This window comes from Ambystoma mexicanum, chromosome 7q (assembly GCF_040938575.1).
Source record: "Ambystoma mexicanum isolate Mex_15411 chromosome 7q, UKY_AmexF1_1, whole genome shotgun sequence".
Classification (NCBI taxonomy): Eukaryota; Metazoa; Chordata; class Amphibia; order Caudata; family Ambystomatidae; genus Ambystoma; species Ambystoma mexicanum.
Genome location: NC_090941.1, coordinates 1,170,590,805 through 1,170,604,542, shown reverse-complemented (window position 1 = coordinate 1,170,604,542; position 13,738 = coordinate 1,170,590,805).

Genomic DNA, 13,738 nt, shown 5'->3' with positions numbered 1-13,738 from the left:
CAGTGTCCCAGCTGTGCACATCTGCAGATGGGCTTCTTAATCCCAGCTCAAGGCTGGGTACTAGATATACAAGGCAGAGTAGGGACCCTTTCTGCTGGGTGCCTAGACAGTGTCCCAGCTGTGCACATCTGCAGATGGGCTTCTTAATCCCAGCTCAAGGGCGGGCACTAGATACACAAGGCAGAGTAGGGACCCCCCTCCAGGGTGCCTGGCCAGTGTCCCAGCTGTGCACATCTGCAGATGGGCTTCTTAATCCCAGCTCAAGGCTGGGCACTAGATAAACAAGGCAGAGTAGGGACCCCTCTGCTGGGCGACTGGCAAGGTTCCCAGCTGTGCACACCTGCAGATGGGCTTCTTAATCCCAGCTCAAGGCTGGGCACTAGATAAACAAGGCAGAGTAGGGACCCCTCTGCTGGGCGCCTGGCCAGTGTCCCAGCTGTGCACATCTGCAGATGGGCTTCTTAATCCCAGCTCAAGGCTGGGCACTAGATACACAAGGCAGAGTAGGGACCCCTCTGCTGGGCACCTGGATGGTGTCCCAGCTGTGCACATCTGCAGATGGGTTTCTTGATCCCAGCTCAAGGCTGGGTACTAGATATACAAGGCAGAGTAGGGACCCTTTCTGCTGGGTGCCTAGACAGTGTCCCAGCTGTGCACATCTGCAGATGGGTTTCTTGATCCCAGCTCAAGGCTGGGTACTAGATATACAAGGCAGAGTAGGGACCCTTTCTGCTGGGTGCCTAGACAGTGTCCCAGCTGTGCACATCTGCAGATGGGCTTCTTAATCCCAGCTCAAGGCTGGGCACTAGATACACAAGGCAGAGTAGGGAACCCCCTCCAGGGCGCCTGGCTAGTTTCCCAGCTGTGCACATCTGCAGATGGGTTTGTTAATCCCAGCTCTCGGCTGGGCACTAGATACACAAGGCAGAGCAGAGACCCCTCTGCCTGCCGCCGGGACAGTTTCCCAGCTGTGCACATCTGCAGATGGGCTTCTCAGTCCCAGCTCAAGGTTGGGCACTAGCTGGGCACCTGGCCACTGTCCCAGCTGTGCACATCTGCAGATGGGCTTCTTAATCCCAGCTCAAGGCTGGCCATGATACACAAGGCAGAGTAGGGACCCCTCTGCTGGGCGCCTGGCCAGTGTCCCAGCTGTGCACATCTGCAGATGGACTTCTTAATCCCCGCTCAAGGCTGGCCATGATACACAAGGCAGAGTAGGGACCCCTCTGCTGGGCGCCTGGCCAGTGTCCCAGCTGTGCACATCTGCAGATGGACTTCTTAATCCCAGCTCAAGGCTGGCCATGATACACAAGGCAGAGTAGGGACCCCTCTGCTGGGCGCCTGGCCAGTGTCCCAGCTCTGCACATCTGCAGATGGATTTCTTCATCCCAGCACAAGGCTGGGCACTAGATACACAAGGCAGAGTAGGGACCCCTCTGCTGGGCGCCTGGCCAGTGTCCCAGCTGTGCACATCTGCAGATGGGCTTCTTAGTCCCAGCTCAAGGATGGGCACTAGATACACAAGGCAGAGTAGGGATCCCTCTGCTGGGTGCCTGGCCAGTGTCCCAGCTGTGCACATCTGCAGATGGGCTTCTTAGTCCCAGCTCAAGGCTGGGCACTAGATACACAAGGTAGAGTAGGCACCCCTCTGCTAGGCGCCTGGTCAGTGTCCCAGCTGTGCACATCTTCAGATGGGCTTCTTAGTCCCAACTCAAGGCTGGGCACTAGATACACAAGGCAGAGTAGGGACCCTTCTGCTGGGCGCCTGGCAAGATTCCCAGCTGTGCACATCTGCAGATGGGCTTCTTAATCCCAGCTCAAGGCTGGGCACTAGATAAACAAGGCAGAGTAGGGACCCCTCTCCTGGGCGCCTGGCTAGTTTCCCAGATGTGCACATCTTCAGATGGGCTTCTTAGTCCCAGCTCAAGGGTGGGCACTAGATACACAAGGCAGAGTAGGGACCTCTCCGCTGGGCGCCTGGATAGTGTCCCTGCTGTGCACATCTGCAGATGGGCTTCTTAATCCCAGCTCAAGGCTGGGCACTAGATTAACAAGGCAGAGTAGGGACCCCTCTGCTGGGCGCCTGGCCAGTGTCCCAGCTGTGCATATCTGCAGATCGGCTTCTTAGTCCCAGCTCATGGCTGGGCACTAGATACACAAGGGAGAGTAGGGACCCCTCTGCTGGGCGCCTGGGCAATGTCCCAGCTGTGCACCTCTGCAGATGGGCTTCTTAATCCCAGCTCAAGGCTGGGCAATAGATACAAAAGGCAGAGTAGGGACCCCCCTCCAGGGTGCCTGGCTAGTTTCCCAGCTGTGCACATCTGCAGATGGGCTTGTTAATCCCAGCTCGAGGCTGGGCACTAGATAAACAAGGCAGAGTAGGGACCCCTCTGCTGGGTAACTGGCCAGTGTCCCAGATGTGCACATCTGCAGATGGGCTTCTTAATACCAGCTCAAGGTTGGGCACTAGATACACAAGACAGAGTAGGGACCCCTCCGCTGGGCCCCTGGCCAGTGTCCCAGCTGTGCACATCTGCAGATGGGCTTCTTAGTCTCAGCTCAAGGATGGGCACTAGATACACAAGGCAGAGTAGGGATCCCTCTGCTGGGTGCTTGGCCAGTGTCCCAGCTGTGCACATCTGCAGATGGGCTTCTTAGTCCCAGCTCAAGGCTGGGCACTAGATACACAACGTAGAGTAGGCACCCCTCTGCTGGGCGCCTGGTCAGTGTCCCAGCTGTGCACATCTTCAGATGGGCTTCTTAGTCCCAACTCAAGGCTGGGCACTAGATACACAAGGCAGAGTAGGGACCCTTCTGCTGGGCGCCTGGCAAGATTCCCAGCTGTGCACATCTGCAGATGGGCTTCTTAATCCCAGCTCAAGGCTGGGCACTAGATAAACAAGGCAGAGTAGGGACCCCTCTGCTGGGCGCCTGGCCAGTGTCCCAGATGTGCACATCTTCAGATGGGCTTCTTAGTCCCAGCTCAAGGCTGGGCACTAGATAAACAAGGCAGAGTAGGGACCCCTCTGCTGGGCGCCTGGCCAGTGTCCCAGCTGTGCACATCTGCAGATGGGCTTCTTAGTCCCAGCTCAAGGCTGGGCACTAGATAAACAAGGCAGAGTAGAGACCCCTCTGCTGGGTGCCTGGCCAGTGTCCCTTCTGTGCACATCTTTTTCTTAATCCCAGCTCAAGGGTGGGCACTAGATACACGAGGCAGAGTAGAGACCCCTCTGCTGGGTGCCTGGCTAGTATACCAGCTGTGCACATCTGCAGATGGGCTTCTAAGTCCCAGCTCAAGGGTGGGCAATAGATACACAAGGCAGAGTAGGGACCCCCCTCCAGGGCGCCTGGCCAGTGTCCCAGCTGTGCACATCTGCAGATGGGCTTCTTAATCCCAGCTCAAGGCTGGGCACTAGATAAACAAGGCAGAGTAGGGACCCCTCTGCTGGGCGCCTGGCCAGTGTCCCAGCTGTGCACATCTGCAGATGGGCTTCTTATTCCCAGCTCAAGGCTGGGCACTAGATACACAAGCCAGAGTAGGGACCCCTCTGCTGGGCGCCTGGTCAGTGTCCCAGCTGTGCACATCTGCAGATGGGCTTCTTAATCCCAGCTCAAGGCTGGGCACTAGATACACAAGGCAGAGTAGGGACCGCCCTCCAGGGCGCCTGGCTAGTTTCCCAGCTGTGCACATCTGCAGATGGGCTTGTTAATCCCAGCTCGAGGCTGGGCACTAGATACACAAGGCAGAGCAGAGACCCCGCTGCTGGCTGCCGGGACAGTTTCCCAGCTGTGTACATCTTCAGATTGGCTTCTTAGTCCCAGCTCAAGGTTGGGCACTAGCTGGGCACCTGGCCAGTGTCCCAGCTGTGCACATCTGCAGATGGGCTTCTTAGTCCCAGCTCAAGGCTGGGCACTAGATACAAAATGCAGAGTAGAGACCCCTCTGCTGGGTTCCTGGCCAGTGTCCCTTCTGTGCACATCTGTTTCTTAATCCCAGCACAAGGATGGGCACTAGATACACAAGGCAGAGTAGGGATCCCTCTGCTGGGTGTCTGGCCAGTGTCCCAGATGTGCACATCTGCAGATGGATTTCTTAATCCCATTTTAAGGCTGGCCATGATACACAAGGCAGAGTAGGGACCCCTCTGCTGGGCGCCTGGCCAGTGTCCCAGCTCTGCACATCTGCAGATGGGTTTCTTAATCCCAGCACAAGGCTGGGCACTAGATACACAAGACAGAGTAGGGACCCCTCCGCTGGGCACCTGGCCAGTGTCCCAGCTGTGCACATCTGCAGACAGGATTCTTAATCCCAGCTCAAGGCTGGGCACTAGGTAAGCAGAGTAGGGACCCTGTTGCTAGGTGCCTGGCCAGTGTCCCAGCTGTGCACATCTGCAGATGGGCTTCTTAATCCCAGCTCAAGGCTGGGCACTAGATAAACAAGCAGAGTAGGGACCGCTCTGCTGGGCGCCAGACCAGTGTCCCAGCTGTGCACATCTGCAGATAGGCTTCTTAATCCCAGCTAAATGCTGGGCACTAGATAAACAAGCAGAGTAGGGGCCCCTCTGCTGGGTGCCTGGCCAGTGTCCCAGCTGTGCACATCTGCAGATGGGCTTTTTAGTCCCAGCTCAAGGCTGGGCACTAGATAAACAAGGCAGAGTAGGGACCCCTCTGCTGGGCACCTGGCCAGTGTCCCAGCTATGCACATATGCATATGGGCTTCTTATTCCCAGCTCAAGGCTGGGCACTAGATACAAAATGCAGAGTAGGGGCACCTCTGCTGGGCGCCTGGATTGTGTTCCAGCTGTGCACATCTGCAGATGGGCTTCTTAATCACAGCTCAATGCTGGGCACTAGATACACAAGGCAGAGTAGGGACCCCCCTCCAGGGCGCGTGGCCAGTGTCCCAGATGTGCACATCTGCAGATGGGCTTCTTAATCCCAGCTCAAGGCTGGGCACTAGATACACAAGGCAGAGTAGGGACCCCTCTGCTGGGCACCTGGATAGTGTCCCAGCTGTGCACATCTGCAGATGGGCTTCTTAATCCCAGCTCAAGGCTGGGCAATAGATACACAAGGCAGAGTAGGGACCCCCCTCCAGGGCGCCTGGCCAGTGTCCCAGCTGTGCATATCTGCAGATCGGCTTCTTAGTCCCAGCTCAAGGCTGGGCACTAGATACAAAATGCAGAGTAGGGACCCCCCTCCAGGGTGCCTGGATAGTTTCCCAGCTGTGCACATCTGCAGATGGGCTTGTTAATCCCAGCTCGACGCTGGGCACTAGATAAACAAGGCAGAGTAGGGACCCCTCTGCTGGGTACCTAGCCAGTGTCCCAGATGTGCACATCTGCAGATGGGCTTCTTAATACCAGCTCAAGGCTGGGCACTGGATACACAAGGCAGAGTAGAGACCCCTATGCTGGCAGCCTGAACAGTGTCCCAGCTGTGCACATCTGCAGATGGGCTTCTTAGTCCCAGCTCAAGGTTGGGCACTAGCTGCACACCTGGCCAGGGTCCCAGCTGTGCACATCTGCAGATGGGCTTCTTAGTCCCAGCTCAAGGCTGGGCACTAGATATACAAGACAAAGTAGGGACCCCTCAGTTGGGCCCCTGGCCAGTGTCCCAGCTGTGCACATCTGCAGATGGGCTTCTTAGTCCCAGCTCAAGGGTGGGCACTAGATACACAAGGCAGAGCAGAGACCCCTCTTCTGGGCGCCTAGCTAGTATACCAGCTGTGCACATCTGCAGATGGGCTTCTTAGTCCCAGCTCAAGGGCGGGCACTAGATACACAAGGCAGAGTAGGGACCCCCCTCCAGGGTGCCTGGCCAGTGTCCCAGCTGTGCACATCTGCAGATGGGCTTCTTAATCCCAGCTCAAGGCTGGGCACTAGATAAACAAGGCAGAGTAGGGACCCCTCTGCTGGGTGCCTGGCCAGTGTCCCAGCTGTGCACATCTGCAGATGGGCTTCTTATTCCCAGCTCAAGGCTGGGCACTAGATACACAAGCCAGAGTAGGGACCCCTCTGCTGGGCGCCTGGCCAGTGTCCCAGCTGTGCACATCTGCAGATGGGTTTCTTGATCCCAGCTCAAGGCTGGGTACTAGATATACAAGGCAGAGTAGGGACCCTTTCTGCTGGGTGCCTAGACAGTGTCCCAGCTGTGCACATCTGCAGATGGGCTTCTTAATCCCAGCTCAAGGTAGGGCACTAGATACACAAGGCAGAGTAGGGAACCCCCTCCAGGGCGCCTGGCTAGTTTCCCAGCTGTGCACATCTGCAGATGGGTTTGTTAATCCCAGCTCGAGGCTGGGCAATAGATACACAAGGCAGAGCAGAGACCCCTCTGCCTGCCGCCGGGACAGTTTCCCAGCTGTGCACATCTGCAGATGGGCTTCTCAGTCCCAGCTCAAGGTTGGGCACTAGCTGGGCACCTGGCCACTGTCCCAGCTGTGCACATCTGCAGATGGGCTTCTTAGTCCCAGCTGAAGGCTGGGCACTAGATACAAAATGCAGAGCAGAGACCCCTCTCCTGGGTGCCTGGCCAGTGTCCCTTCTGTGCACATCTGTTTCTTAATCCCAGCACAAGGCTGGGCACTAGATACACAAGGCAGAGTATGGATCCCTCTGCTGGGCGCCTGGCCAGTGTCCCAGCTGTGCACATCTGCAGATGGACTTCTTAATCCCAGCTCAAGGCTGGCCATGATACACAAGGCAGAGTAGGGACCCCTCTGCTGGGCGCCTGGCCAGTGTCCCAGCTGTGCACATCTGCAGATGGACTTCTTAATCCCAGCTCAAGGCTGGCCATGATACACAAGGCAGAGTAGGGACCCCTCTGCTGGGCGCCTGGCCAGTGTCCCAGCTCTGCACATCTGCAGATGGGCTTCTTAGTCCCAACTCAAGGCTGGGCACTAGATACACAAGGCAGAGTAGGGATCCCTCTGCTGGGTGCCTGGCCAGTGTCCCAGCTGTGCACATCTGCAGATGGACTTCTTAATCCCAGCTCAAGGCTGGGCACTAGATACACAAGGCAGAGTAGGGATCCTTTTGCTGGGCGCCTGGCCAGTGTCCCAGCTGTGCACATCTGCAGATGGGCTTCTTAGTCCCAACTCAAGGCTGGGCACTAGATACACAAGACAGAGTAGGGACCCCTCCGCTGGGCCCCTGGCCAGTGTCCCAGCTGTGTACATCTGCAGATGGACTTCTTAATCCCAGCTCAAAGCTGGCCATGATACACAAGGCAGAGTAGGGACCCCTCTGCTGGGCGCCTGGCCAGTGTCCCAGCTCTGCACATCTGCAGATGGATTTCTTCATCCCAGCACAAGGCTGGGCACTAGATACACAAGACAGAGTAGGGACCCCTCCGCTGGGCCCCTGGCCAGTGTCCCAGCTGTGCACATCTGCAGATGGGCTTCTTAGTCCCAGCTCAAGGATGGGCACTAGATACACAAGGCAGAGTAGATATCCCTCTGCTGGGTGCCTGACCAGTGTCCCAGCTGTGCACATCTGCAGATGGGCTTCTTAGTCCCAGCTCAAGGCTGGGCACTAGATACACAAGGTAGAGTAGGCACCCCTCTGCTGGGCGCCTGGTCAGTGTCCCAGCTGTGCACATCTTCAGATGGGCTTCTTAGTCCCAACTCAAGGCTGGGCACTAGATACACAAGGCAGAGTAGGGACCCTTCTGCTGGGCGCCTGGCAAGATTCCCAGCTGTGCACATCTGCAGATGGGCTTCTTAATCCCAGCTCAAGGCTGGGCACTAGATAAACAAGGCAGAGTAGGGACCCCTCTCCTGGGTGCCTGGCTAGTTTCCCAGATGTGCACATCTTCAGATGGGCTTCTTAGTCCCAGCTCAAGGGTGGGCACTAGATACACAAGGCAGAGTAGGGACCTCTCCGCTGGGCGCCTGGATAGTGTCCCTGCTGTGCACATCTGCAGATGGGCTTCTTAATCCCAGCTCAAGGCTGGGCACTAGATTAACAAGGCAGAGTAGGGACCCCTCTGCTGGGCGCCTGGCCAGTGTCCCAGCTGTGCATATCTGCAGATCGGCTTCTTAGTCCCAGCTCATGGCTGGGCACTAGATACACAAGGGAGAGTAGGGACCCCTCTGCTGGGCGCCTGGGCAATGTCCCAGCTGTGCACATCTGCAGATGGGCTTGTTAATCCCAGCTCAAGGCTGGGCAATAGATACAAAAGGCAGAGTAGGGACCCCCCTCCAGGGTGCCTGGCTAGTTTCCCAGCTGTGCACATCTGCAGATGGGCTTGTTAATCCCAGCTCGAGGCTGGGCACTAGATAAACAAGGCAGAGTAGGGACCCCTCTGCTGGGTAACTGGCCAGTGTCCCAGATGTGCACATCTGCAGATGGCTTCTTAATACCAGCTCAAGGCTGGGCACTAGATAGACAAGGCAGAGTAGGGACCCCTCTGCTGGGCGCCTGGCCAGTGTCCCAGATGTGCACATCTTCAGATGGGCTTCTTAGTCCCAGCTCAAGGCTGGGCACTAGATAAACAAGGCAGAGTAGGGACCCCTCTGCTGGGCGCCTGGCCAGTGTCCCAGCTGTGCACATCTGCAGATGGGCTTCTTAGTCCCAGCTCAAGGCTGGGCACTAGATAAACAAGGCAGAGTAGAGACCCCTCTGCTGGGTGCCTGGCCAGTGTCCCTTCTGTGCACATCTTTTTCTTAATCCCAGCTCAAGGGTGGGCACTAGATACACGAGGCAGAGTAGAGACCCCTCTGCTGGGTGCCTGGCTACTATACCAGCTGTGCACATCTGCATATGGGCTTCTAAGTCCCAGCTCAAGGGTGGGCAATAGATACACAAGGCAGAGTAGGGACCCCCCTCCAGGGCGCCTGGCCAGTGTCCCAGCTGTGCACATCTGCAGATGGGCTTCTTAATCCCAGCTCAAGGCTGGGCACTAGATAAACAAGGCAGAGTAGGGACCCCTCTGCTGGGCGCCTGGCCAGTGTCCCAGCTGTGCACATCTGCAGATGGGCTTCTTATTCCCAGCTCAAGGCTGGGCACTAGATACACAAGCCAGAGTAGGGACCCCTCTGCTGGGCGCCTGGTCAGTGTCACAGCTGTGCACATCTGCAGATGGGCTTCTTAATCCCAGCTCAAGGCTGGGCACTAGATACACAAGGCAGAGTAGGGACGCCTCTGCTGGGCGTCTGGATGGTGTCCGAGCTGTACACATCTGCAGATGGGCTTCTTAATCCCAGCTCAAGGCTGGTCATAGATACACAAGACAGAGTAGGGACCCCCCTCCAGGGCGCCTGGTCAGTGTCCCAGCTGTGCACATCTGCAGATAGCCTTATTAATCCCAGCTCAAGGCTGGGCACTAGATACACAAGGCAGAGTAGGGACCCCTCTGCTGGGCTCCTTGATAGTGTCCCAGCTGTGCACATCTGCAGATGGGTTTCTTAATCCCAGCTCAAGGCTGGGTACTATAAATACAAGGCAGAGTATGGACCCCTCTGCTGGGCGCCTGGACAGTGTCCCAGCTGTGCACATCTGCAGATGGGCTTCTTAATCACAGCTCAATGCTGGGCACTAGATACACAAGGCAGAGTAGGGACCCCCCTCCAGGGCGCCTGGCCAGTGTCCCAGCTGTGCAAATCTGCAGATGGGCTTCTTAATCACAGCTCAAGGCTGGGCACTAGATACACAAGGCATAGTAGGGACCCCTCTGGATAGTGTCCCAGCTGTGCATATCTGCAGATGGGCTTCTTAATCCCAGCTCAAGGCTGGGCACTAGATACACAAGGCAGAGTAGGGACCCCCCTCCAGGGCGTCTGGCCAATGTCCCAGCTGTGCACATATGCAGACAGGCTTCTTAATCCCAGCTCAAGGCTGGGCACTAGATAAGCAGAGTAGGGACCCCTCTGCTGGGCGCCTGGTCAGTGTCCCAGCTGTGCACATCTGCAGATGGGCTTCTTAATCCCAGCTCAAGGCTGGGCACTAGATACACAAGGCAGAGTAGGGACCCCCCTCCAGGGTGCCTGGCTAGTTTCCCAGCTGTGCACATCTGCAGATGGGCTTGTTAATCCCAGCACGAGGCTGCGCACTAGATACACAAGGCAGAGCAGAGACCCCTCTGCTGGGCGCCTGGTCAGTGTCCCAGCTGTGCACATCTGCAGATGGGCTTGTTAATCCCAGCTCGAGGCTGCGCACTAGATACACAAGGCAGAGTAGGGACCCCTCTGCAGGCCGCCGGGACAGTTTCCCAGCTGTGCACATCTGCAGATGGGCTTGTTAATCCCAGCTCGAGGCTGCGCACTAGATACACAAGGCAGAGCAGAGACCCCTCTGCTGGGCGCCTGGTCAGTTTCCCAGCTGTGCACATCTGCAGATGGGCTTGTTAATCCCAGCTCGAGGCTGCGCACTAGATACACAAGGCAGAGTAGGGACCCCTCTGCAGGCCGCCGGGACAGTTTCCCAGCTGTGTACATCTGCAGATGGGCTTCTTAGTCCTAACTCAAGGTTGGGCACTAGCTGGGCACCTGGCCACTGTCCCAGCTGTGCACATCTGCAGATGGGCTTCTTAGTCCCAGCTCAAGCCTGGGCACTAGATACAAAATGCAGAGTAAAGACCCCTCTGCTGGGTGCCTGGCCAGTGTCCCTTCTGTGCACATCTGTTTCTTAATCCCAGCACAAGGCTGGGGACTAGATACACAAGGCAGAGTAGGGATCCCTCTGCTGGGCGCCTGGCCAGTGTCCCAGCTGTGCACATCTGCAGATGGATTTCTTAATCCCAGCTCAAGGCTGGCCATGATACACAAGGCAGAGTAGGGACCCCGCTGCTGGGCGCCTGGCCAGTGTCCCAGCTGTGCACATCTGCAGATGGACTTCTTAATCCCAGCACAAGGCTGGGCACTAGATACACAAGCCAGAGTAGGGACACCTCTTCTGGGTGCCTGGCCAGTGTCCCAGCTGTGCACATCTTCAGATGGGCTTCTTAGTCCCAGCTCAAGGCTGGGCACTAGATACACAAGGCAGAGTGGGGACCCCTCCGCTGGGCACCTGGCCAGTGTCCCAGCTGTGCACATCTGCAGATGGGCTTCTTAATCCCAGCTCAATGCTGGGCACTAGATACACAAGGCAGAGTAGGGACGCCTCTGCTGGGCGTCTGGATGGTGTCCGAGCTGTACACATCTGCAGATGGGCTTCTTAATCCCAGCTCAAGGCTGGTCATAGATACACAAGACAGAGTAGGGACCCCCCTCCAGGGCGCCTGGTCAGTGTCCCAGCTGTGCACATCTGCAGATAGCCTTATTAATCCCAGCTCAAGGCTGGGCACTAGATACACAAGGCAGAGTAGGGACCCCTCTGCTGGGCTCCTTGATAGTGTCCCAGCTGTGCACATCTGCAGATGGGTTTCTTAATCCCAGCTCAAGGCTGGGTACTATAAATACAAGGCAGAGTATGGACCCCTCTGCTGGGCGCCTGGACAGTGTCCCAGCTGTGCACATCTGCAGATGGGCTTCTTAATCACAGCTCAATGCTGGGCACTAGATACACAAGGCAGAGTAGGGACCCCCCTCCAGGGCGCCTGGCCAGTGTCCCAGCTGTGCAAATCTGCAGATGGGCTTCTTAATCACAGCTCAAGGCTGGGCACTAGATACACAAGGCAGAGTAGGGACCCCTCTGGATAGTGTCCCAGCTGTGCATATCTGCAGATGGGCTTCTTAATCCCAGCTCAAGGCTGGGCACTAGATACACAAGGCAGAGTAGGGACCCCCCTCCAGGGCGTCTGGCCAATGTCCCAGCTGTGCACATATGCAGACAGGCTTCTTAATCCCAGCTCAAGGCTGGGCACTAGATAAGCAGAGTAGGGACCCCTCTGCTGGGCGCCTGGTCAGTGTCCCAGCTGTGCACATCTGCAGATGGGCTTCTTAATCCCAGCTCAAGGCTGGGCACTAGATACACAAGGCAGAGTAGGGACCCCCCTCCAGGGTGCCTGGCTAGTTTCCCAGCTGTGCACATCTGCAGATGGGCTTGTTAATCCCAGCACGAGGCTGCGCACTAGATACACAAGGCAGAGCAGAGACCCCTCTGCTGGGCGCCTGGTCAGTGTCCCAGCTGTGCACATCTGCAGATGGGCTTGTTAATCCCAGCTCGAGGCTGCGCACTAGATACACAAGGCAGAGTAGGGACCCCTCTGCAGGCCGCCGGGACAGTTTCCCAGCTGTGCACATCTGCAGATGGGCTTGTTAATCCCAGCTCGAGGCTGCGCACTAGATACACAAGGCAGAGCAGAGACCCCTCTGCTGGGCGCCTGGTCAGTTTCCCAGCTGTGCACATCTGCAGATGGGCTTGTTAATCCCAGCTCGAGGCTGCGCACTAGATACACAAGGCAGAGTAGGGACCCCTCTGCAGGCCGCCGGGACAGTTTCCCAGCTGTGTACATCTGCAGATGGGCTTCTTAGTCCTAACTCAAGGTTGGGCACTAGCTGGGCACCTGGCCACTGTCCCAGCTGTGCACATCTGCAGATGGGCTTCTTAGTCCCAGCTCAAGCCTGGGCACTAGATACAAAATGCAGAGTAAAGACCCCTCTGCTGGGTGCCTGGCCAGTGTCCCTTCTGTGCACATCTGTTTCTTAATCCCAGCACAAGGCTGGGGACTAGATACACAAGGCAGAGTAGGGATCCCTCTGCTGGGCGCCTGGCCAGTGTCCCAGCTGTGCACATCTGCAGATGGACTTCTTAATCCCAGCTCAAGGCTGGCCATGATACACAAGGCAGAGTAGGGACCCCGCTGCTGGGCGCCTGGCCAGTGTCCCAGCTGTGCACATCTGCAGATGGACTTCTTAATCCCAGCACAAGGCTGGGCACTAGATACACAAGCCAGAGTAGGGACACCTCTTCTGGGTGCCTGGCCAGTGTCCCAGCTGTGCACATCTTCAGATGGGCTTCTTAGTCCCAGCTCAAGGCTGGGCACTAGATACACAAGGCAGAGTGGGGACCCCTCCGCTGGGCACCTGGCCAGTGTCCCAGCTGTGCACATCTGCAGATGGGCTTCTTAATCCCAGCTCAATGCTGGGCACTAGATACACAAGGCAGAGTGGGGACCCCTCCGCTGGGCACCTGGCCAGTGTCCCAGCTGTGCACATCTGCAGATGGGCTTCTTAATCCCAGCTCAAGGCTGGGCACTAGATACACAGGGCAGAGTAGAGACCCCTCTGCTCGGCACATGGCCAGTGTCCCAGCTGTGCTCATCTGCAGATGGGCTTCTCAATCCCAGCTCAAGGCTGGGCACTAGATACACAAGGTAGAGTAGGGATCCCTCTGCTGGGCGCCTGGTCAGTGTACCAGCTGTGCACATCTGCAGATGGGCTTCTTAATCCAAGCTCAAGGCTGGGCACTAGATACACAAGGCAGAGTAGGGACACCCCTCCAGGGCGTCTGGCCAATGTCCCAGCTGTGCACATCTGCAGACAGGCTTCTTAATCCCAGCTCAAGGCTGGGCACTAGATAAGCAGAGTAGGGACCCTTTTGCTGGGTGCCTGGCCAGTGTCCCAGCTGTGCACATCTGCAGATGGGCTTCTTAATCCCAGCTCAAGGCTGGGCACTAGATAAACAAGCAGAGTAGGGACCACTCTGCTGGGCGCCAGACCAGTGTCCCAGCTGTGCACATCTGCAGATAGACTTCTTAATCCCAGCTCAATGCTGGGCACTAGATAAACAAGCAGAGTAGTGACCCCTCTGCTGGGTGCCTGGCCAGTGTCCCAGCTGTGCACATCTGCAGATGG